Source organism: Hylobates moloch, unplaced genomic scaffold (genome assembly GCF_009828535.3).
Source record: "Hylobates moloch isolate HMO894 unplaced genomic scaffold, HMol_V3 SCAFFOLD_2, whole genome shotgun sequence".
In the NCBI taxonomy this organism is placed as follows: domain Eukaryota; kingdom Metazoa; phylum Chordata; class Mammalia; order Primates; family Hylobatidae; genus Hylobates; species Hylobates moloch.
In genome coordinates, this window is record NW_026652277.1 from 68510570 (window position 1) to 68533148 (window position 22579).

A 22579-nucleotide genomic window follows, 5' to 3' on the forward strand; every position below is an offset into this window, starting at 1 on the left:
CACTTTATTTCCTAGGCGGGTCTTGAACTCTTGGCCGCAAAAAATCCTCCCACCTAGGCCTCCCAATGTGCTGGGATTGCAGGCATGAGCCACCGTGCCTAGCCCCATCAGCAGTTATTTAAAACATCACTGGTATTTATTATCATTATTAATTATGTTTGCTATCATGGATACTAAATATCTGCCCGTCTAGATCTATTACCCTGATCTAAAATTCTAAGTTCTAACATCACCAAAAAGAACTTGAGAGGAAATGCCTTTCCATAGCCAGAAAACTTGAAGGTGAAGGGATTTTGATTTGCTCAAAGGTATTCTGTGAGTCCTTTTTATCTGTCTTCATGATCTGGACCCTATGGCTATAAGCTTTCATGTGGGGAATAGTGCTTCAAAATGAAGCGACCGTTTATAATATGAGTCCCCACTGCAATATCCCTCCTTGGGTAATATTAGGTACTATCTTGGCTCATTTCATCAATATCTTTTTTGACTAGTCTCTTACCGATTGCCCCAAGTTGTTAACTTCAGATGATACAATTAAAACACAAAGAAAACTGGTTGCAAAGAAAAACTGCGAAATTGTTTTAAATGTGTTTTGTTTTTTAATTTTAAGAGCTTTAGGGGTACAGGTGTTTTTTGGTTACACGGTTGAATTGTATAGTGGTGAAGTCTGGGATTTTAACGTACCCGACACCTGAGTAGTATACATGGTACCCAAAAGGCAGTTTTTCGTTCCTTACCTCCCTCCGAACGTCCTCCGTTAGGAGTTTTCAAAGTCCATTATAGCACTGTGTATGCCTTGGCATACTGATAGCTTAGCTCCACTTATGAGAACATGCTGCGTTTGATTTTCCATTTGAGTACATCACTTAGGAAAATGGTCCCCAGTTCCATTCAAGTTGCTACAAAGAACAGCATAAAAAGCATCCTTTTTGGAGATTGAGTAGTATCACATGATGTGTATGTATACCACATTTTCTTTATCTACTTGTTGGGCTCTTAAGTTGATTCCATATCTTTGCAATTGTGAATTGTATTATGATAAACACGCATGTGCAGGTATCTTTTGATATAATGGCTTTTGTTTTCTTTGGGTAGATATTCAGTAGTGGGATTGCTGGATCAAATGGTAGTTCCTTCAGTTCTTTAAAGAAATCTCTATACTGCTTTCCATAGAGGTTGTACTAGTTTATGTTCCCACCAACAGTGTATAAGCATTCCCTTTTTACCACATCCATCTGTGCCAACATCTATCGTTTCTTGACTTTTTAATCATGGCCATTCTGGCTGGGGTAAGGTGGTATCTCATTGTGGTTTTAATTTGCATTTCCCTGATGATTAGTGATGCTGAACATTTTTTTCATGTATTTTTGGCCGTTTGTATATTTTCTTTTGAGAAATGTCTATTCGTATCACTTGCCCACTTTTAAATTTAATTGTTTATTTTTTTTCTTGCTGATTTGAGTTCCTTGTAGATTTTGGATATCAGTCCTTTGTTTGATGTAAAGATTTTCCCCCAGTCCATAGATTGTCTGTTTACTCTGATGATTATTTCTTTTGCTGTTCAGAAGCTTTTTAGTGCAATTAAGTCCCATATATTTATTTATTTAACATTTTGCTGCATTTGCTTTTGGGGTCCTAGTCATAACTTTTTTGCCTAAGCCAATGTCCAGAAGAGTTTTTCCCAGATTTTGGTCTAGAATTTTGATGGTTTCAGGTCTTAGATTTAAATCTGTAATCCATCTTGAGTTCATTTTTTTATATGGTGAGTGATAGGGATCTAGTTTCATTCTTCTAGATGTGGCTTGCCAATTTTTTAGCACTGATTATTGAGTAGGGTGTCCTTCCCCCAGTTTATGTTTGTGTATGCTTTGTCGAAGGTCAGTTGGTTGTAAGTATTTGGCTTTATCTTGGGGTTCTTTGTTCTGTATCATTGGTCTATGTATACACTTTTATACCAGTACCTTACTGTTATTGCTATTGCCTTGTAGTATAATTTGAAGTCAGGCAATGCGATGCCTCCAGATTTATTTTTCAAGCTTAGGATTGCTTTGGCTATTTGGGTTCTTTTTTTGTTTCATATTAATTTTAGGATTGTTTTTTCTAAGTCTGTGAAAAATGATATCGGTATTTTAATAGAAACTGCACTGAATCTGTAGATTGTTTTGGGCAGTGTGGTAATTTTCACAATATTGATTCTTCCAATCTATCAGCGATGAGATGTATTTCCATTTGTTTGTATCATCTGTGATTTCTTTCAGCAGCGTTTTGTAGTTCTTGTAAATATCTTTCAACTCCTTGCTTAAGTATATTCCTAAGTATTTTATAATTTTTTTGGTAGCAGTTGTAAAAGGAATTGAGTCCTTGATTTGATTCTCAGCTTGCTCGTTGTTGGTGCATAGCAGTGCTACTGATTTGTGTACACTGATTTTGTAACCTGAGACTTTACTGAATTCATTGATCAAATCTAGGAGTCTTTTGGAGGTGTCATTAGGGTTTTCTATGTAAATGATCATATATCAGTGAACAGTGATGTTTACACTTCCTCTTTTCCAATTTGAATGCCATTTATTTCTGTCTCTTGCCTGATTGCTCCAGCCAGAACTTCCAGTACTATGTTGAATAGAAGTGGTGAAAGCTGGCATCTTCATCTTGTTCCAGTTCTTAGGGGGAATGCTTTCAACTTTTCCCCATTCAGTATGATATTGGCTATGGGTTTGTCATATATGACTTTTCTTATTTTGTGGTATGTTCTTTCTATGCCTAGCTTATTGAGGCTTTTTATCATAAAGGATTTTCATTGTATTGAATTTTTTCTGCATCTATTGAGATGATCATATGGTTTTTATTTTTAATTCTGTTTACGTGGTGAATCACATTTATTGAATTGCATCTATTGAACCATCTCTGCATCCTTGGGATGAAACCCACTTGATCCTGGTGAATTTTTTTTTATATGTTGTTAGATTCATTTTGCTAGCATTTTGTTGAGGATTTTTGCATCTATGTTCATAAGGAATATTGGCCTGTAGTTTCCAGTAGTCCAAAAAATCCAATATCTTTGTTATGTCCTTTCCTGGCTTTGATACTGGCTTCATAGGATGAGTTAAGGAGGATTCCTTCCTTCTGAATAGTTTGTAATAGTTTCAACTATTGAGAAGGAGTAAGATTAATACCAGTTCTTCTTTGAATGTCTGGTAGAATTCGGCTGTGAATCCATTTGGTCCTGGGGCTTTTTATTTGTTGGCAGATTTAAAAAATTACTGATTCAATCTCAGTGCTCGTCATTGGTCTTTTCAGGATTTTTATTTCTTCCTGATTCAAGCTAGGGGAGTTGTATGTTTCCAGTAATTCATCCATTTCCTCTAGTTTTTCCACTTTATTTGTGTAGAATTTTTCATAGTAGTCTTGAACCATCTTTTGTATTTCCATGGCTTCAGTTGTAATGCCCTATTTTCATTTCTAATTGAGCTTATTTGAATCTTCTCTCCTTCTCGGTTAATCTAGCTAGTGATCTACCAATTCTGTTTACTTTTTCAAAGAACCACCTTTTTTTTTTCTTTCTTTTATTCAGAGTCTGGCTCTGTTGCTCAGGCTGGAATGCAGTGGCATGATCTCAGCTCATTGCAACCTCCGACTCCCAGGTTCAAGCCATTCTCGTAGCTCAGCCTCTTGAGTAGCTGGGATTACAGGCGGGTGCCACCATGCCTGGCTAATTTTTGAATTTTTAGTATAGACAGAGTTTCACCATGTTGGCCAGGCTGGTTTCGAACTCCTAACCTCAAGTGATCCACCCACCTCAACCTCCTAAAATGCTGGGATTATAGGCATGAGCCATCATGCCCTGCCCAACTTTTTGTTTCACTGTTTTTTTTTTTTTTTTTTTTTTGGTTTTCATTTCATTTTGTTCTGTTCTGATTTTTGTTATTTCTTTTCTTCTGCTAGCTTTGGGTTTGGTTTGTTCTTGGAAAACTGCAAATTTTTTAAAAGAAGCAAGATTTCATGAAGGTGATTAAAGTGATATTGGGGAACTGTTGAATCAGTCATTAATTTAATAAATATTTATTGGGTACCTACTTGGGTGTCCAAATTGGTACCATTTTCTAGGTACTAAGTGTTAGAGATTAACGTTGACTATTCCAGCCTTCATGGACCTGACATGCCAAACTTCCATAAAACCACTGGCAAATGGATCTGGTGAAGTTGAACCAGTTAACAATCAGAAGAGATAATCAAGAATATGATGTGATAGATACTTTCAGTGGTTTTAAAACATTTCTGCAAATTCTTTGACATTCTTCCTACAAAAGGTGGAACCTAATCTTTCTCTCCTTGAAGATGGGTGGACTTTAGAAGTTTGCTTCCAAAGACAAGAGTTTGGCAGAAGTGATGCTGTATGACTTCACAAGCTAGGTCATAAAAGTGAAATGGCATCTGCCTTCTCTTTCAGGGGCCCACCTGAAGCTGCCATGCTGGGAAGACCATGTGGTGAGATCAGAGAGAAATGGAGAAAGATGCTTAAGGAGTGCTTGTTGTTTTGTTCCCCAGCTGTTGGATACTTCCCAGGCCAGATGCCAGATGCCAGATTATGAGTTAACAAGCCGACAGGTGACACAGCTCCCAGACTGACCCCATCAGCTGGGACGAGTGGAGAAGCGGTGAGCTATTCCCACTGTGCCCTGCTCAAACTGCCCATTTGTGAGCAAAATAGGTGTTTTTCTAAGCCAGTAAGTTTTGGGGAAATTTGTCACACAGTTATTTTACAATAACTGGAAAAATGCCTCAAGTGAGCATGATAGGAATATCAAAGGATTAATAGAGACCCATGAGAAAACTGAAGAAACCTTTGCATATTTTCTGCAGAAATAACACTCTTTATAATCATTCTGTTGAAGTCACATGGGAAATGATGGATTGTCAAATGGGGTAGTCATTCAATTCAGTTAAGAAGAGAAAGAAGGACATGAAGGATCATTGTTGTATTTAGGTGTTAGAGGGAGGTAGTGATCCTATCAGAGTGTACTACTCTCCAAAAAACATCTTCCAGACCGTTCCTAAAACAAAGACCCTGCAGTTGGAAGTGGTTAGAAAGGTCTTGCCTTATATGAGACTAACAGCACGATTCATGCTTCATTAGAACCAGCTTTTACTTTGAACATCAAGATGCATGAATATCACACAGAGAATAAGGGGTCAACCATTTAAGCTTGGGAACTGAACTACTTGAAGTTTTTGTTTTGCACCCTCAGTCCTTTAGGATGGAACTGGAGTTTTCTTACTGATTGTTTTCTTCACTAATGTAGTTATGAAGAAGAGAGAATTTTTGCAGAATGTGGAATTTGGCAGAGGGAGAATATATTGGACTGGCTGCATTTCCTTGCCTCTGGGCATGGTTTACTCCTTAAAGGTTAGAGCCAAGGGGATTCTTTATCTTCCAACATTTTCATTTAGGGCAATCAAACACCACAATCTGCAGTCTTCAGCTTTAGTGAATCTCAGACTTCAATACAGAGGATGGTATTTTATTATCTCCTTGGGTTTTTTTGGAACTTCAAAAAAAGTTGCGCAAACACTTCTACTGACTGGATGACTATAACAGGGTAGAACAAACCACTCGAGTCTAGTTTCACTTAGGAAAGCAACTTTCATTGTTCAGGACGCCTGTATTAAGGATACTGGTACGAGTAGGCTTTGGATTTCTTAGAAACCTCTTCTGTGAGTAGTCAGTACTCCCATTTTATTGAAGGCACAGAGAGGGGATGTGCAAATAAAAAGAATTGTTCATCGTAGACACTATAATTTTGTAGGCACTATAATTTTGTTTTTAAAGCTTTTACTGGCCAGCACAAACCTGATTTACCCACAATAAGCTTTTTTTTCTTCACAAACAAATCTACATCTGAAATCCTTTAGGGATGAATGTAGGAAGATCTGTCTGCTATGCTTGACTGTAGACTCAACGTCTCAGTCCCAGCCTTGGCTTTCTGGCTACCACATGACCATGCTTGAGCCACTAAACCCATTGAATCTCAGTGTCCACACCTGCAAATTGGGAGTAAGTCATAACTACCTGCCACTGGGATCAGAGGCTTGCACGAGGGGCTTGTGGATGGCCTCAGACAGGACCTGGCATAGAGTAGCTGCTCCATGAGTACTAATTGGCAACCTATGGACTCCTCTGAGCCTTACCTTTCTTATCAGCATGACAGGAGTGCTGTGAGGAGCAAGATATGTGTGACAGGGAAGCTGCAATGCAAGAGACAAATATAAGGTGTGTAGCTATTCACTTCCATCTAGGGATTAAGAGGGATGTTGTGAACCCAAAATATCTGAGATAGGTCTCAGTCAATTTAGAACGTTTATTTTGCCAAGGTTAAGGACGCACCTGTGACACAACCTCAGGAAGTCCAGACGACATGTGCCCTAGGTGGTCAGGGTACAGCTTGCTTTTATACAGTTTAGAGAGACGTGAGATATCAATGAATATGTGTAAGATGTACTTTGGTTCCGTTTGGTAAGACAACTTGAAGTGGGGGCTTCCATTAGAAGTAGACAAGAGACAAAAAGTTGCATTCTTTTGAGTCCTTGATCAGCCTTCCACTAAATACACAATTTAGTCTGGTTCAGTGAATCTACATTTTTACGTAAACAGTAGAGCAGAGGAAGCAATCAGATATGAATTTGTCTCAGATGAGCCTCAGAGGGTTGACTTTGAGTTCTACTTGTCCTTTGTCTGTGAGGAATTTCCTTGTTGGCAAATTGTGAGGGAGGTATGTAGTTTTTTTTTTTTTTTTTTGAGACGGAGTCTTGCTCTGTCGCCCAGGCTAGAGTGCAGTGGCGCAATCTCGGCTCACTGCAAGCTCCGCCTCCCGGGTTCCCGCCATTCTCCTGCCTCAGCCTCTCTGAGTAGCTGGGACTACAGGCGCCCGCCACTCGCCCGGCTAATTTTTTGTATTTTTAGTAGAGACGGGGTTTCACCGTGGTCTGGATCTCCTGACCTCGTGATCCGCCCGTCTTGGCCTCCCAAAGTGCCGGGATTACAAGCGTGAGCCACCGCGCCCGGCCAGGTATGTAGTTTTTTTTTATCTTTGTAGCTATGTTATTTAGAAATAAAATGGGAGGCAGGTTTGCCTGATGCAGTTCCCAGCCTGACTTTTCCCTTGGCTTAGTGATTTTGGAGCCCTGAGATCTATTTTCTTTTCACAATGTCAGTGGAGGCTATGAAGAAGCTGCCCTGAATAAGCAGTCTTCAAGATGATTTGCACAACAGCAGGAGCTGGGCAGGTGGAAAAGTCATCTGGCAATTAGGGGTTAAGGACTAATGTTCACACCACAAATGTGGGCCCTGCCCTTTATCTGTAAAGCAGAAGGGAACATCACTGTCATTTGTCAGAAGTGGGTGTATCATTCTTGGGCCTTTGGCAGGTTGGTATTTGTGGTACTGTGATACAGTAAGAAATATGTGTTTGGTCTTCACCCCTGGTTTCTGGCACGGAGCTTCTGAAACCCTTGGAATTTCTTGGGAGATTGGGTGTGAGAGGAACATCTATTTATAATAAGCTCCTTTCAACCACACTCAAGTTTGTGCTAATGCAGTGACTCTGGGAGAAGTCACAAACCAGGGGAACCAACCATATGATTAGAGGATTAGAACTTATAGCCCCACCCCCAAACAGGAGAGGGGACAGTGGCTGGAACTTGGCTTAATCACCTATAACCAAAGATTTAGTTAATCATGCCTACCTAATGAAGTCTCCATCAAGGCCCCAACAATGGGGTTTGGAGAGCTTCTGGAATGGTGAGCACGTGGAGGTGCTGGGAGGGTTTTGCATCCACAGAGGGCACGGAGACTCTATACCCCTTCCCCGTACCTTACCCTACTAATCTCTTCCATTTGCTGCTCCTGAATTGTATTCTTTATAATCAACCAGTAAGAGTAAGGCATGTAAACTGTTTCCCTGAGTTCTATTGGCTTTCTAGCAAACTATCAAACCTGAGGAGGGGGTCGTGGAAACCCCCAATTTATAGCAGATTGGCCAGAATTATGGGAGGCCTGGGCTGGGGATTGGTATCTGAAGTAGGGGCAGTGTTTTGGGACTGAGTCCTTAACCTGTGAAATCTACACTAACCCTGGGTAGTTAGTGTCAGAATTAAATTGTAGGACGCCAGTTGGTGTCTGCAGAGAACTAGAGAATTATTTGGTGGAAAACCAACACATGTGATGTCAGAAGTATTGTGTAGGTATAAAAAAAGAGTTTTCTTTTATTAGACCTCACCTCACCTGAGCACTGGCTGGAGCTTTTGGGCTGTCATCGCAATTTACCTGAACTAGTTCCGTATCAAGCCTATTCTGTGTGCAACAGGACAGCCCAGGGGTTAAGGGTAGCAGTGAGGGTAAGATGCTTAGCAGGTGGACACTGCAAGTGACCTAGCATGGAAAAATGCCAGTCACAAACTAGGTGCAAGTGGCAGGTCCTGTGTGCAAATAAAACAGCTTCTTCACTGGCAACATGGTTCTTGCCAACAGAGCCCCTCCTGCCTGGTACATACTTAAGTGATTAGTTAATGTGGGTGATTAATGTGGTGCAGTGGGGAGGAACAGCTAAGGAGAAGGAAGTTAAAGGTCAACCAGTTGGAGGAAAAAATAATTAAGTTATTAATATTAGGTGTGTGCTTAATCTTGGAGGCAATTTACTCGTTGCATCTAATGAAATAGATGTGTAACTTAGTCTTAGCCTTGAGTTCTCTCTGGCTCTCTCTCCAACCTTGTTTCTGTCTCTCACCTTCTGTCTCTGATTTCTTTAGCCTGTGTTTCCCCTCCCTCTTTGCAAACTATGTCCCATTTCTCCCCTGCCTTTCTCTTTCTTCTGTTTCTCAGTCCTTCTTTGTTTTTTCTTCTCTACCTCTGTGTATCTCTCTCTTTCCCAGAGGAAGGAGATTTTCTTTCTCGCTCCTCTTTATTAGATTACAAACATAAGTGAATAAAAGCAATCTACCTCAGTGATCTAAATAAGAACCACTGGAATATGGACACCACCACCTTCTCACACTGGCAAAGAGTATTTCAAGATGTCTGAAACACGTTTGTACACATTGGCCTTCATCAGTCTTCTGGAAACTAACCTTCAAAAAATGTAGGGCGGGAATTATTATTCTCGTGTTTGTTTGTTTGTTTATTTTTTTATTATTTTGAGATGGAGTCTCACTCTGTCGCCCAGGCTGGAGTGCAGTGGTGCAATCTCAGCTCACTGCAATCTCTGCCTTCCGGGTTCAAGCAATTCTCCCGCCTCATCCTCCCTAGTATCTGGGATTACAAGCATGCGCCACCACACCCGGCTAATTTTGTAGTTTTAGTAGAGACAGAGTTTCTCCATGTTGGCCAGGCTGGTCTTGAACTTCTGACCTCAAATGATCCACCCACCTCGGTCTCCCAAGTGCTGGGATTACAGGAGTGAGCCACCATGCTGGCCTATGCTCATGTTTTACATAGGTTAAGTCTCAGAGGTTAGAAACTTGCCCAAGGTCAACCATGGGCTGGTGGCAGAGTCTGGGCCACTCTTCAGAGTCTGAAGCATATGCTTCAACCAGGGGGATGCTCCCTCAAGTACAGAGATGAATTCCAATCAGGACCAAGATTTTCTAACCTAGGCCCATCTGGTCTTGTCTGGAATATAGGATCTGGGACAAGGTTTAGGGTCAGGACTAAGGATACTCTGTACTCCACCTTCCAACCAGTTTTAGGTGAAGTTGACTGAAAAGAACACCAAAGGAAAAAGAGGGGTGAAGTAGGAGAAAGAAGAAAAACAATCCCAGAATGGCAAAAGGAAACTTGCATCTTAAGGGGCTATGAGAAAGGTGTGTTTAATTTCACAGAAGCTGGAATCAAATTTCCTTGCTTCGAATCCCAGCTCAGACAACTAACTAAATAATTCTGTGATCTTGGGCAAGTTACTTAACCTCTCCCATCCTCCATTCCCTCATCAGCAAAATAAGGAGAATTATGCTCCTTACATAAGAGGGTTGCTTGTGAGTATAAAATGAGATAATCCGTATCAAAATGTCCAGTACAGTAAACAAGTTTTCAATGAATGATGATGAAAACAAGTCCCCATTTGTTTTGTTTTTAACATTAGCTGGTACTGCTGCTACCACTCCAGACTGAGTCACTGCCCGGAATCATCAGATATGTACTGAGTGCTTTACGTTAGCTGGGAGCCAAGTTCTGCAAAAACAAAAGTAAACAAAACATATTTTCTGATCAAAGACAGTACTGCCTATTGGGTGAGACATGCCATTGAGTTCCGTGGGAATTTCAATACAGTGTGACTGATGTGTGTTGAGATAATATGGGAAGCCAGGAGGGGGCATCCAGTCAAGGCCCCCCCAGATCTGGATGCTGGTGTTCCTCCTTTGATTTGCAGATGGAGGCACTCTCTGCATAGGACTTCATCTTACCAGATTTAGCAGGCGGGGATCACTGAGGAAAACCAGATAGTCTCAAGAGTATGGCCACCCCGTGGGTCAAAAGCCTTGTCTGTGGGGCAGGTATCACCACTGGAGCACACAGGCCTCTACACCCAGCCAACACTCCTGGCATTTTGAACATTAATACAAAAAGAGACAAATCCTTTCCAGCCATTCTGTTTGATGTTTTGTGACTGCCTCTCCCCACCCCACACTGCAGATGGAGATGTTTTAGCAGCGGGGAGAGCAGGCAGGGCTTACCGCTCAGAAGGGTCCTCCATCGGCACAGTTGTCAGCAGGGGCAAGCATATTCATATTCGTGTTATGTGGATAGCTACAAAAGGTATTCTCAACAGGCCAGCATCTCCCAGCTTTATCTCCTTATGCACCTCTTCTCACAATAGCGTGTACAGAAAAGAAACAGCAGGGTATAGAAAAAATAAAGCAATGGCCTGCTCTCCAAAGGCAGGGGGGACGCTGGAGTGGAACTGCAGTTCCAGTTCCTCATGGGTGGTATCAACAGTCCTGACGGCTACTACATGCCGACAGGCGGCAGAGGGCTTTGCGGTTTGGGATGGGAATGACAGGTGTGCGGGATGAACACGGCCTTGTCTCTGCATCTTGTTGTGGTCTGAAATACACCATTGTGCTTCCCTTCATGTTTCCACTTTCTTGGGCACACGAACATTTCTCCCGGATTAGACTAAAATTTTAAGAGAAATTCTTGGCATTGAAACATAATGATGTGAGTACTCCTCTGTGATAAGATGAGGCTTTAAGGACACTCACTGCTGTTGCTGATTTCTTTTTCACCATTACTAATCACAACATTGTCCGCAATAGACCAACACAATATTCTTAGGCAGGAGAGCAGAGTGGTTAAAAACACAGACTCTGGGCCCAGAAGCCTGTATCCAAAATCTCTGGCTCTACTATTTACCGTGACTCTGGGCCAGGCCCTTCAATTCTCTTTTTCAGTTTCCTCATCTGTAAAATGGGGATAATATACAACCCCCCTCAGAGGGCTGTTGTAAGGATAAGTTACTTATTAAAAGTGCTGAAAATGATTCCTGGCCCATAGCGAGCTCTATATAAGTGTTTGCTATTATTACCGAGTACAAAACAAAAATTCCATGCCAGATATTCTTTGAGGTGAATCTAAATATATTTCTAAATATATTTCACATAGCAACCAACTGGCTCTGGGGTCAGTTGGCTGGCTATGAACCCGGGTTTAGTACTTACTAGCTGTGTGACTAGCTGTGTGAAGCTGTGCTTCAGGTTTTTTATTTTTTATTTTTTAGACAGGGTTTCATTCTGTCACTCAGGCTGGAGTGCAGTGGTGTGATCTCGGTTCACTGCAACCTCTGCCTCTCAGGCTCAAGTGATCCTCCTGCCTCAGCCTCCCAAGTAGCTGGAACCACAGGCATGTGCCACAAAGTTTGGCTAATTTTTCTATTTTTAGTAGAGATGGGGTTTCACCCTGTTGGCCAGGATGGTCTTGAACTCTTGGCCTGAAGTGATCCACCTGCCTCGGCTTCCCAAAGTGCTGGGATTACAGGCGTGAGCCACCGTGCCCAGCCTTGTGCTTTGGTTTGCATATGCATAAAATGGGGACAAGTAATGGTAACTCCTTCAAAGCATTGTGGTGAGGACTGAGATTACGCATGAATAACAAATTACTTAGCCTCTGATATGGTTTGGTTGTGTCCCCACCCAAATCTCATCTTGAATTGTAGCTCCCATAATTTCCACAAGTTGTGGGAGGGACCCAGTGGGAGGTAACTGAATCATGGGGGTGGATCTTTCCTCTGCTGTACTCATGACGGTGAATAAGTCTCACGGGATCTGATGGTTTTATAAAGGCTAGTTCCCCTACACATGCTCTCTTGCCTGCCACCATGTAAGACGTGATTTTGCTGCTCCTTTGCCTTCCACCATGATTTTGAGGGCTCTCCAGACATGTGGAACTGTAAGTCCATTCAACCTCCTTTTCTTTATAAGTTATCCAGTCTCAGATATGTCTTTATTAGCAGCATGAGAACAGACTAATACAACCTCTCTGTGCCTCAGTTCCCTCAAATGTAAATTGGGAATAATCATGCAGCCCACCCTGTAGGGCTGTTGTGGGGATTTAAATGAGCACTAAACACAGTTAAAGTGCCCAGGACAGTGTGGTGAACATAGCAGGCACACAATGCACTTCAGCCATTATTTTAATGAGATCACTACCACTCTATCACATTATTTGACTGCTACTATTACCATTGATTCAATGTGTGTTGTCTTAAAAATGCTTCCATAGTGACCCACATATTCCAACTTGTCTCACTCTGAGTTTCCTCAGGAGCTGGCAGTCTTGCATGCCCCCTCCCCCCATGTTGGCCTGTTTATCCACTCTGATTTTTTTATTCACTCAAATACTGCCTCCCTGGGTACTGTCCACACACACCAAGTTAATGGTGTGCTATTTGCTGAGTAAGGCTTTTCCCCATCTTGTTTCAGTCTGTGAGTGGTCTCTGGAGCTCCCTCCTGACTTAAAGAGCTCAGGTGTAATGTTACTAAAGCTCCCAGTGGTCTCCTGGTATACCTCGGTTTTGCGACTATAACTGCTTTCAAGCAATTTCAGAATGTTATTAGCCTGAGGCTTTCACTCAGGCAGGGAGAGTCAGCATTAATTAATTAATTCTCCCGGTCTTCGGCTTTCTGGAATCTTTGCTTATATGTTTTACCTTCCAGGGTTTACGTGTCAGAATATATAAACTCTGACTCATATAACTCCTCAACCTGCTCAAATCCTTTCTGGAAACAGCAGAATATAAAACGTGAAGAGTAATAGCTTAAATCTTCTCGCATCATTTATTTATCCGTTCACTCTTTGCAGCATTTATTGAGTGCCTACTGCATGGCAGGCATGTTGGAGGGAAGTAGAGGTAGCAATGAGAAAGCCATGGGGAAGAGAAAATTGTCATAGGCATGCCCAGACCCATCTTTACAGAATAAAAAAAGATAAATAAATGAATAAGAATCATAAATAACTTTTAATGAGCTCTTATTAATAGTATTGGCTATACCTGCTTTATCTTATCCAGTCCTCAGAGAACAGCTATCATTATGCCCATTTTCCAGAGGTGAAAGCTGTGGCTTAGCCATATCAAGCAACGTGCCCAAGATCACTCTGCTATAAAGTGGCAGAACCATGATGGGAATCCAGGTGTGTTTTGTTCACAGCTCATGATCCTAAACACCACACTTTGCTGCCTCTCCAGTGATCAGTCACGCAGGTGGGAACCTGAAGTCAGTTGGAGGAAATTGAGATGTTTTAAGGGAAAATAACCCCTGTGAATATTAGTCCTCTGGAACTTTCAGCCTGGTGTGGCATGGACAGAATGACTTGGGCTGCCCAGAGAAAGCCTTCAGGCCGTGGGAACTCAGGCTGCCAGCACCACCCTGACAAGACCCAAGAGGATGTGGGGAGTGTACCACAGCTCTGCAGCAATCCTTGCACTAGCCCTGAGGAATCTGAGGCACAGAGGCTAAGTGACTTGCCCAGGGTCACAGAGCTAAAAGTGGCACTATGAATAAAATTGTGTCTCCCTCTCCCCTGCAAATTTATGTTGAAGACCTAACCCTAGTACCTTGGAATGTGACCTTATTAGAAAGCAGGGTTGTTGAAGATGTAATTAGTTAAGATGAGGTCACTTCAGCAGGCCTGGATCCAGTATGACTGTTGTCCTTAGGAAAAGAGGAAATTTGGACACAGGCACACACACGTTCAGAAAACACTATGCGAAGATGAAGGCAGAGATCACTGTGGTGCATCTACAAGCCTGGGGCACCGATGACTGCCAGCAAACCCCAGCAGCTAGGAGAGAGGCATGGAGCAGATTCTCCCTCACAGCTCTCAGAAGGAACCCACTCTGCCCACACCTTGATCTCAGACTTCTAGGCTCCACAACCCTGAGACAATACATGCTGTTGTTGAAGCCACCCAGTCTATGGAACTTTGTTATGGCAGCTCTAGAAAGCTCATACAAGCAGTAATTATTACTATGGTTAATAGCTCTAATCTGGGGTGCAATGAACGTGGTATGGGGAGGGGTAGAGGGAGGATGGGAGCTGGCAGGCACTGTCAGGACGTCATGCTCGGTCTTGCTTCCTAATTGCTACCTCCTCCCACTTCTGCCTCTGCACCTCACCACCAAGCGCTAATGAATAAGTATGGTTTCCATGCTGCATCCAGGCAGTGTGCTGAGCTCTTTGCATGCATTACTGTACTTAACTCCCACACAGCCTGAACTAGAAGGTAACGTTGGTATCTCTGATTTGCAGACAAGGTGACTGTGGATTCGGAGAGGTTGAGTAACTTGCTGAAGGACAGAGTAGAGAAGTGATGAGCTAAGGTGCAAGCCCAGGCTGCCTAGCTTCTGTGTTGCCACTTCCTCCATTGCAGCAGTCAGACCGACTCACATCTCTAGAACAGACATTTTAGAGTGATCTTCAGGACTATTTGAAGGGGAGACCTGACCACAGGGCTGGAAAGAGTTCCTCAAGGAGAAATATTATGAGCAGCAGAATATTTTGTGTCATTGGAGCACAAAGCCCTGAATGTATTATTTGAATATTATCTTCTATTTTGGATACGTAAAATTGTTCCTTTTTTCTGTCTTTATAAGGTTGCGTGGAGAGGAGCAGACATTTTCCTCCTACCCCAAAGGTGTCCTGTGAACACTTTTGGTATCGAGTTAGAGTAATTGTGAGAACACGGTTCTGCAGAATTGCACTTGTTCCCCGTCCCTGCCCTCCCCCCCCATCAATACTGCAAAGAATTTGGTTCCACGGCTTTGTCAATTTTTTCAGCCAGAAAAATGTTCCACCACGTGTCTTTTGTTCTTTTTCTGAGGCGGCTGCAGAGTTATAATTTACTGGCATGTAGAGAAAGTGTATTTTTTTTCATTGCAATTCCATTTTCCCCCTCCTTTGGGATTCTTGGGAAATCCTGATTAAAATGTCAGCCAGAAGAATGGCTGGTGATCCTTTAAAAGGACTGATTAAACCAGGATGACCCAAAGCACTAACAGGAGAAGAAAACCCAATGGGGATCTGAGTATGTAACTTTCTAGTTATTGCAGTATAAAAAAAAAGGTAGGAAAGAAAGAAGTAAGAAGCTTTGATAGAGGAGAAGGGTGATATTAAAATTATTATAATTAACAATGGTAATAATAAACTCCACTTGAGTAATTTCTGTTCTAGGCTCTGTACTAAACCTTTGTTTTATTATATCTAAAATTCAGACTCTTCAAGGTAGGTAGGATTGTTCCGCTTTCCATATGAGGTTAAAGAAGGTACCCTTGGTCATATAGCCAGGGCCTGTCCCCTGGGGCCTGAAGCTTGCACTTGATAAAGGCCTTTAACAAGAAGAGACTGTCAGATCCATCCCCTGGAGGGGGCTGCACCATACTTGGAGACTTGATTCCTTCTGCTTGGGATTTGAGCACCAACTCCTTCTGTCCTTTTCTGGGACTGGGCCTTTTTGTTCTGCTCTTATACCTGCTTCCAAAATTTCTTGCTAATTGTTTCCTGCTTAAAACTTTTCCTTTAGAGAAAAGGTACTCACAAATGTGTGCATAGAAGTCCACCCAGCTCTCTGTAGCAAAGGGAGAGATTGTTGACTTAGTTGCAGCATTTTAATTTTGTGTTTTCTGAGAATTGGGTTCTAAGTGTTGAACAATCCAGTGGGACCAAAATATTTGGCCTGCTTAATTCCCGGGAAGTTATTTGTGGCCCCCCTGCAGCTGTGGTTATATCATAGAAAGGAAGCCAATAGGAAAGGCAGAGCAAGTGGGCCAGCTGACTTTGACTGGGCTCATACAGAGACTGATCTTGCGAGCTTTCCAGTTTCTTTCTTCTGTCACTCAAGGCCCAGTCCAAGTTAAACCACACAAATCTTGTCTTCTCTAGTGCCAAACATACTCACTGATTCTTTTTCTTTTTTTTTTTTTTTCCCCCGAGACGGAGTTTTGCTCTTGTCGCCCAGGTTGGAGTGCAAGGTTGCAATCTTGGCTAACTGCAACCTCTGCCTCCAGGATTCAAGCAATTCTCCTGCCTCAGCCTCCCACGTAGCTGGGATTACATGTGCCCACCACCACGCCCAGCTAATTTTGTATTTTTGGTAGAGATGGGGTTTCACCATGTTGACCAGGCTGGTCTCGAACTCCTGACCTCAGGTGATCCACTTGTCTCTGCCTCCCAAAGTGCTGGGATTACAGGCATGAGCCACCACACCTGGCCCTTACTCATTGTTTTTATGGCATGAAGCACCCTATGCTGTGCTTTTTCATACTATGCATTCTTTGTATTATGTTATTCTTTAATTATTTTCTTTTATAAAAACAATCCTGTCTGCTCTACTTGAGTACAAACGTGTCTCCCTTTACAGTGCCTGCCTTCCCCCAGCTCACCACCAACTCCCATCTTTACCTCGGCACTGACTTCAGTGCTAGGCACGGAGAGAGCTGCCCAGGATCTACTGCTGAATAACTGTTGAAAGTTTTTCTTTTAGTGTGCTCAGTTTCTATAATAAAGCAAATGTTCTGTAGAATAAAGAACTGCTCCATCATAGGGGAGAGAATGGGTGTGGGGAGCACAAAAGGGAAAATGTCAGGAAGAGGAAAAATGACTCTATAGACCATTATGCAGCCCAGTGTTGAGGAATTCCGTTAAAAGATTCCCCTGATGTATCCCTACATTGGCAGGGGATGGGCTAAACAAATAGTAATTATTGGTGCTTGTTTGTCTCAGTTATGGTACACCTGTGGGCTTCTCTTTAGAAATAAACTAGAAATTGGCAACAGGAGGAGAATGTAATGCCTGAAAAATCTCAAACTCAGAGCCCCTTCTTTGTTTAGAAAGGACTGTAAAAGTAGCAGGAGAAACCTGCACCTCACTGCCTTTAATGGAATAAAAATGTAATTGGATGTTCCCATGGGTCCCCTGTCTCTGTGCCGAGGAAAGTTGTAAACAGGGAGGGAACACCTCCTCTGCTGTCAATAGCATGTAGGTTGCCTTCAGAATTGTGACTTCAGAGAACACAGGACCACTCCTCCTGCCCATCATCCACTTACCTACAGGATCCCTGAATTGTTCACACAATTAAAGAATCCCACTTTCTAGCAGAGACAAGGGGAGGGCAGAAAATATCTGAATCATACTTTAGCCCACATTTTATAGGATGTAAAGCATGGATCTCTCTCTCTTAGGTCCTGCAATTTTCTTATCACCATAAAAAAATACGTAAAACATCAAAGTGTTTTCTTCTCCGGAGGATGGTGACATCACTAATTCGTACAGACCCTAGACCACACATCCTCTTGGTCTTTCCAAAGGAAGAGAACTTTCTTACCACACTTCAAATCAAGAAGCTCTTTAGAAGAAATCACAACTATCAGTAATTCGCATCCTCTTTATAATCCTCTCATGTTTTTGTTTTATAATCTACCCAAAAGGGAAGAACTGAACTAATTTTAAGCAGACTTTTTAATGCAAAAATATACACAAGGGAGCAAAGGGCAAGAATTTAAATTACGTGAGATGATGACTTTTTTTTTTCAGATCATACGGTTATTTGATAACACTAGCTTGTCCTGATAGTTCTCATTTGCAATTAGATGTATGCTGCTTTTTTGTATTCAAGAGAAAATGTTTCCAAATAGATTCGTGGGGCTTAAAAGACTCACATTAGAGATGAAAAACAAAACAATCCCTGTCCCCCTCAAACCAAAAGCTACTGGTGCTCAATTCACTAGGCAGAGAAGAATGGAGAAACTATGACCTTGGTTTCTTAAGCATTTGCTGACCTCCCCTAGGTTCAGTTTAAAGAGTCTTAGCCTCTTCGTGGTGATTCACAGAACTATGACATTTCAGGGTTGGGAGGCACTTGGGTTAATATCTAGTCCAATCAAATACCTAGTGCTTGAATTTTTCCTTTTGTATCTTTACCAAAAGATCACAGCTTTGAATACATCTTGAATGCTTTCACAGTCTTGAATACATCCAGAGGTGGGGAGCTCACTACCTTATGAGATATCTCATTTCATTTACAGTCAACTCTGTAGGAAAATTTTTAAGTTGAACAAAAATCAATTCAAATGCTTTTATTGAGTGCATACTATGCTCCAGGTATTAAGTTCTGAGGATCTAACAGTGAACAAAATAGAAAGCAATCTCTGTGCTTTTGGAGTTTGCTTCCTACAGAAGGGAGACAGAATAAAGGCAAGTAAAATGAAGAGCACGACAGGGATAAGTAAGAAAGAAAGAGAATGCCGGGGCGGACACTTGCAGTCTTAACTAGTGTGGTCAGGAAAGGCCTCACAGACAGCTGGCTTTCAAGTGGAGTCCTGAAAGAGCCATGTGAGTATCAAGGGGAAGAGCATTCCAGCAGCAGAAACGGTGAGTGCAAAGGCCCCTGAGGCAGGTTTATGGAGCAGTGAAGAGGCCAGTGTGATTGGAATGCGGAAGGCACAGGGGAGGATGGTGAGATTTGAGGTTAGAAAGGGAATGAGAGGCAGACCATGGGAGCCAGACCCATGGGGCCTTGGGAGTCTTCGTGAGGATACCGGATTTTACTCTAAACACGACAAGGAGTCATTGGAGGGTCCTAGTATGATTTGACTTAAGTTATAGAAAATTTGCTCTGCAAATAGACTGTATGGGAAAGTGAGTGGGCTTAGGGAGAGCAGTTAGAGGCTGCTGCGGAAGTTCGGGCCAGAGACAATAGCATCTTGGTGTGCAAAGTGTGTGGGCTCGGGATGTATTTTGAATAGTGCTCTTTGAGTTTCACCTGCGGATCCTAGCATTATCTCCTGGGGCTTAACACATGTGGTCCTCATGCATATATTTGGACCAAGGTAAAAATAAGGCATATGCCACTTATTTCTTCCTTTTGACTCTTCCCAGCCCCCTTACTTCTTCCTCATAAGCAACCATCCTAAAGCATATGATGTGTATTTTTCTATTTGTATGAGTTCTTGTAAAACATGTACTTTTTTGTCACAGATTTTTTTTTTTTTTTGAGACGGAGTCTCCGTCTGTTGCCCAGGCTGGAGTGCAGTGGTGCGATCTTGGCTCACTGCAAGCTCTGCCTCCCGGGTTCAAGTGATTGTCCTACCTCAACCTCCCAAGTAGCTGGGGCTACAGGCGCGTGCCACCACGCTTGGCTAATTTTTGTATTTTTAGTAAAGACGGGGTTTCACCACGTTAGCCAGGCTGCTTTCAAACTCTTGACCTCAGGTGATCCACCTGCCACAGCCTCCCAAAGTACTGGGATTACAGGCCTGAAGCACCACGCCTGGCCTGTCACAGATTTTTAAAAATTTTAAAACTTAAATACCTGACTTTGTGCTACAGATCACCTTCTGTTTCTTTCTGTATTTTAAAAATCAATCTGCATTGCTGAATGTACTGAGTCTGCTGCTTCTGGCTGAAGTGCCTTCTTCAAATAAGATAGCTGAGCTGTGAAAAACTCTGTTAGCACATGTTTCCCTGGAGGCTTCTTCTTTCCAGTCCAAGCCTGTTCACTTCTTCCACTGTTCCCACATAACATGGCTTTGAGCCTTCTCTTGGCCTGGCCACTCTCTTTTGAGCCTTCCATGGCCTATTTTGGCTCAGAGTCTTGGGCTTCTGAGAGCAGAATCTATGCCCGAAAACCGCTTGCCATTTTTCAGGCCTGTAAACAAGGTTCAGTAGCTGAGAAATGGGTGTGGGGACTTGGACTAAGAAAATAGAAGCTACAGGACAAAGAGAGTCCCTAGACTCCAGATGTACCCAGAGCAGACTTTGCTTCAATTTTTTTGGGCAGTATAGAGTAGTGGTTAAGAATTTGGCTCTTAGATTAGATAAATTTAGGCTTGTCTACTCATTCTCCTTCCTACTACCCTCTGTGTTACTTTGGGTAAATCACTCAACTTCTCTGAGCTGCATTTTCTTCTTCTGTAAAATAGTGATAATCAGAAATAATTTTGTGAGGCTGTTATTAGATGCAATATTGTATGCAAACTTCTTGGTGCAGAGCCTGATACAGGGTGGGCCCTTGGTAAATATTGGCTGTAACTTTTAAATATAAATTCATACAAACCCAGATTGTCATGAAAATGAAATATGGGGCATTCATTTGCATCACAAAAGATATTAAAAGATTCTCTTTAATAGCAATTTCTGTAGTGTATTTCTGTAATTTAAGTGACCAAAATTGGGTTTTTATGCTGCTTTTCAACAGTATAGATTGTATAGAGCTTGATTTACCTGTATTATGACAGTGAGGGAGATGCCCCACATGACCATGAGAGATATTTTGAGATTTCCTGTCTATACACAGACATAGTGGTGTTATATGTGTTCCTTCTGCCCCCAACCCTTGTCTCTGCCTCTGTCTCCTCTCTCAGACTCTTCACAATGGTAATCCCGGCAGTGGGTTATACTTTTTAAGAAATCTTGAGGCTAACACTATATTCCAAGAAGTGATGCATTCTGTTTTTTCCAGTGAAAACCTACAGTAAATGAAAATATAGACGTAGAGGACTTGAAGAGACCAGAAGAGTTTGGTGTCATTGAAACCACAGGATTGGAAGGGAACTCAGTGGTCATCAGATACTCCCTTCTCTTTCTGTAGATGAAGACACTGAGGTTTACGGTGGTGGAGAGACTTGGCCAAGGTCGCCCAGCTTACAAACAGCACAGCAGGAATGCAGACTTCCTGTCCAGCATTCTTTCATCAACTCATGGTTCCTGGTAAGAATTGGATTTTCATCACCCATTTTTATTCAAGGAATGGAATTTGCACTTTCCTTTGGCAATCTATCCTAGTAAGAAAGTTTTTCCTTCAACTTATCCCAATTCCCCCCCGCCTTTTTTTTTTTTAGACAGAGTCTCACTCTGTCACGAGGCTGGAGTGCAGTTGCATGATCTAGGCTCACTGCAACCTCCACCTCCTGGGTTCAAGCGATTCTCTTGCCTCAGCCTCCTGAATAGCTGGGACTACAGGTGCCTGCCACCACACCCAGCAAATTTTTGTATTTTTGTAGAGATGGGGTTTCACCATGTTGGCCAGGATGGTCTCGATCTCTTGATCTTGTGATCCGCCTGCCTCGGCCTCCCAAAGTGCTGGAATTACAGGTGTGAGCCACTGCGCATGGCCCCAATTCCCTCTTTAAACAATTTAAATACCCAAACTCGGCCTGCCATAGAACTATCATAGTTCTATGTCATTCTGGATATGGCCCAGAGAAAGGGAACACAGTGCAGGTTACACGCATGCAGTCTGTTTTTACCTCCTTTTGCCTCCAACTTGAACTTCTTAAAGGCTCCTCCTCACTTCACTCCTTCCCCTCTATTTAATGTCTCTGCCACTAGAATGTGAGCACCAGGAGAGCCAGGTCTTCATCTGTTTTATTCTCTGGTGTATAAACAGTGCCTGGCATAAAACAAGAGCTAAGTGGATGCTTGCGGAAGGACTAATACACTTATTGAATGCCTGCTATGTGCCAGGCACTCTTCTTGGCACTCTGGGCACACATCCTCCCTTAGTACTAGGAATACAAAGAGGAGAGAAGAAAATATCTGTCTGTGATAGAGAAGCAAGGTTTAAGTTCACCCTGTCTCTCTCTGGCAGACTCAGAGGAAATCTTTGGCCAAAAAACAAGCAGCTTCTCTCCCTAACCCTCACTTCATAATAGCATGTCATCATGCCTCACCATGCTGCCACAGGCCACATGCATGTGGTTGTGTGCACATATACACATACACACAGCAGTCAGTTTTAAGTGACTGAAGTAGCAACTAAATTTCCATCTGTTTCCCTAATGTATATTTCTTACAGCCTTGCATGGTAAAGGTACCTAAAATTCACACTATCAGAATGATTCTCTGGGTTAAGGAACATCTATAATAGTCCCATTTTATTTGTTTATTACAAATAATTTCAACTTTTATTTTAGTTTCAGGAAGTGCATGTGCAGGTTTTTTACATGGGAATATTGTGTGATGCTGGGCTTTGGCATGTGATTGATCCTGTCACTCAGGTACTGAGCATAGTACCCAATAGTTTGCTTGCTCCCACTTTCTC

The 22579-nt window shown here is 42.3% G+C and overlaps 1 long non-coding RNA gene across 6 annotated transcripts in view; it reads left to right on the forward strand.

Annotated features, from left to right (window-relative positions):
• The window catches only part of LOC131381617 (uncharacterized), a 175756-nt gene that overhangs the window by 26740 nt on the left and 126437 nt on the right, over positions 1-22579 (forward strand). For 5 of the 6 annotated variants that reach the window (XR_009210484.1, XR_009210483.1, XR_009210486.1 and 2 more), the window contains exons 4-5: positions 4448-4655; positions 20999-21246. This is a non-coding gene — a long non-coding RNA (uncharacterized LOC131381617). The remainder of the gene's footprint in view (positions 1-4447; positions 4656-20998; positions 21247-22579) is intronic. The other variant, XR_009210480.1, reaches the window with a different exon arrangement.